The following is a 3,447-nucleotide window of genomic DNA, read 5'->3' on the forward strand; positions in this document are numbered from 1 at the left end:
TGGCCGCAATGAGACGAACACAGTGTACAACCTTCCTGTGACAGTACCGGAAACCAGGTGGTTAAACACTAATGGCATGTTGTTGGTGTGTCCAATATTCGATTTTTGTTTTTATGTGTTGATTTTATCGATTAAACATTTCGATTCTATCACATATCCATAACATCTTTCGCATTTTCATCATCATATAACATTCGAGTTTATCGCATATTATTGTTCTGACTGTCACTGCAGTCGAATATTCGATTCACTCGCATTCGAATCATACTCTCGATGCATCATCGATGCGTGAGATTCGAATGATTCGATGCGCCGAAGCTCGAATGATTCGATTGCATCATTCCGATTCACGCATCGGAATGATCGATTTTTTTTCCCACCGCATCGAATCATTCGATTCAACGCTCGAATTGATGCATCGAATTCATTCGATGCGTTAGGAATCGATGATTCAATGCGTTGATATCGAAATTGATTCGCAGCTGTGAAATTCGAATCATTCGATGCTTGTTTGAATCGAATGATGCATCGAATGAGATGCCATCGAATCCATTCCGATTCGCGCATCGAATCATTCGATTCACGATCGAATGACGTGCATCGAATGATTCGATGCGTGATCGAAATGATTTCGATGCTGGGTAGAATCGAATAGATTCGATGCGTGAATCGATATTGCATTCGATGCGCGAATCGTAATTGATTCGATGGCATCCATTTCGATTCACGCATCGAATCATTCGATTCACGGCTATCGAATCATTGATCGATCCGACTCACTCGAATCATTCGATTCACGCATTCGAATCATTCGATGCATCATTCGAATGTGTGAATCGAATGAATTCGATGCGTGAATCCGAGATGATTACGATGAGTGGGTAGATCGAATGCGATGCATCGGAATCATTCGATTCGCGCAATCGTAATCATTCGATTCACCGCAGTCGAAATGATGCAGTCGAAGATTCGAATGCTGTGGAATCGAATGATTGGCGTAGTGCGTGAATCGAATTGCATTCGATGCGCTGAATCGTAATTGATTTCGACTTGCGCTGAATCGCAATGATTCTCGACTCGCACATTTCGTATTTCATCGCATCTGTAATCATTTCGATTCACGCTCGAATTCATTCGATTCACGCATCAATCGATCGTCGATTCACGCATCGAATGATGCATCGAATTTTGATTCGATGCGTGAATCGAATGATTCGATGCGTGAATCGAATGATTCGATGCGTGAATCGAAGATTCGATCCCAGTGACGTCGAATGATGCAATCGATCATTCGATTCACGCATCGAATGATTCGATTCAACGCATCGAATGACTGCATCGATTCATTTCGATTCACGCATCGAATGAATTTGAATCTCGAAATTTATGAAACAGAATACACACCATAAAACACAGACCAACCAGCAATGGACCCTGGAAGCCCAAACAAGCCATATGTTACCAGATTTGGTAGAGTGGTCAAAGCGAATACCAGATAGTCAGATACACATGAAATCAATCCTAGAGTATAGTCACATACACCTACCACTAAACCACATATACCTCTAGTATTGGTAATTCTTTGGAAGCCAGTAATAATGTCATGTATTTTAGGATACAGGTCAGATAACCTTTGTACTCGATTGCATCATCACTTTTGGATAATTTTTAGTTTTATTCTTATGTTTTGTTTCTTCTCTTGAAAGGCATGTTGATGGATAGTGGAACTATACTATTACGTGTAACGTCACTGCGTCATGAAAGTTTTAGTCCTTGTTATGGACTGCTAGGTAAAGCGAGGTCCGGACACGTCATGCCTGAATTAAAGAGCTTGTTATGCAGAACCTCTTCCGATTTGAAGTCGATTTTCATGGCTATTAGTATTAGTATTATACCGATTCTAGCCAAACCACAACAGGCGTTCGTGCAACAATTGCGTCGTCGGTTCGTTGTGGAGACCGAGGCTTCATTTACAGGTGATCATAGGCGAAATACAGTAGAGAAACATTAAGACTTTGGTACATTTCGTGTTTATTTACCATTATTTTTTTATTGAGACGTTCCAAGTGCCTGTGTACACAATCAGTGAGTGAGCGCGGCATTTGAACAAAGTACTAAGTAGTGATACACAGTACTATATTAGTATTAGCAGTGATAGATATTAGTATAATACTGATGCATGGTTGATGGTTCGTGCGCTGTTTGTAATAGTACTTACCTGTGCCACGGAGGCTTATGACTGTAAACTTAGAATTAGCAAACACTATAATGGCCCAAGGACGGCCCTGACAGCTGAGCTTCGACCCTCACGCGTGAGATATCAAAACATTGGCAAGGGGCGAAGTCGATTGGTCCTGCACAGAACATGTCCCTGGCGCCATATATGATTCATTCGTATAGCCTACGATTCAGTTTCAAACATATCGGAATATTACTATTATCGGAACATTTAGAATATCGGAATATTACTATTAGAATTAATGACAGGCATGTAAATATTACATTATCATACTTTGTAACTCTAACAAGCTTTACAATGTACCGCTTCAGTAAGTGTGCTAGTCATACTTTTTGTGTATAATATCCTTTTGTGTAGTTATCCATTTTCATGAATACAAAATATATTGTAAAAGTATTGTAATTGTAGTATTGTATGTAAAAGTAAAGCACGAAGGGTCGTTGTCGTAACAGGTACTACAGATATGTACCCGAGGTAGTTTTAGGTTGTTTAGTATTATGTTTATATTTTTATATAATTAGGAGGTAGTTTTAGGTTGTTTAGTATTATGTTTATATTTTTATATGAGGTATATATGTTTAGGGTTAGCGTTAGGGTTAGAGTTAGGGTTAGGGTTAGGGTTAGGATTAAGGTTAGTGTTAGTGTTAGGGTACACTTCTGTAGTACAAGTCTGGTACACTTTGTGTATACATATATGTACCTCGGGTACATATCTGTAGTACCTGTTACGACAACGACCCCTTGAGCAAAAGTAAAAGTTAAAAAAGTATTGTAAATGTATTGTAAATGTAGGTTCCTACTGTAAAATGTATTGTAAATGTAAAATGTATTGTAAATGTATTGTAAAATGTATTGTAAATGTATTGTAAAATGTATTGTAAATGTAAAATGTATTGTATAAGTAATTGTGATTGCAAAAGTATGCGATTGTAAAGCGATGTTTCATGTTCATAAACATTGACGTCATATGCGCACATGCGCAGTTTAACGGTTGGCAGCAAGCAGATGCGTGATATTGTTCGATACAAGCACACGCACGCACGCACGCACGTGTACGTACACACGCACGCACGCACGCACGCACGCACACACTCATGCACGCACGTGTACGTGCACACGCACGCACGCACGTGTACGTGCACACGCACGCACGCACGCACGTGTACGTGCACACGCACGCACGCACGCGCGTGTACGTGCACACGCAC

The 3,447-nt window shown here is 40.0% G+C and overlaps 1 protein-coding gene across 2 annotated transcripts in view; it reads right to left on the minus strand.

Moving 5' to 3' along the window:
* Positions 1-2,342, minus strand: part of LOC106805558 — a 15,666-nt gene extending 13,324 nt beyond the window's left edge. The window contains exon 1 of one of the 2 annotated variants that reach the window (XM_014807204.1): positions 2,219-2,342. The gene's annotated coding sequence lies outside the window, so the exon portion shown is untranslated. The remainder of the gene's footprint in view (positions 1-2,218) is intronic. The other variant, XM_014807203.1, reaches the window with a different exon arrangement.
* Positions 2,343-3,447: the final 1,105 nt, after the last annotated feature.

This window comes from Priapulus caudatus, unplaced genomic scaffold (genome assembly GCF_000485595.1).
Source record: "Priapulus caudatus unplaced genomic scaffold, Priapulus_caudatus-5.0.1 Scaffold117, whole genome shotgun sequence".
Taxonomy (NCBI): Eukaryota; Metazoa; Priapulida; class Priapulimorpha; order Priapulimorphida; family Priapulidae; genus Priapulus; species Priapulus caudatus.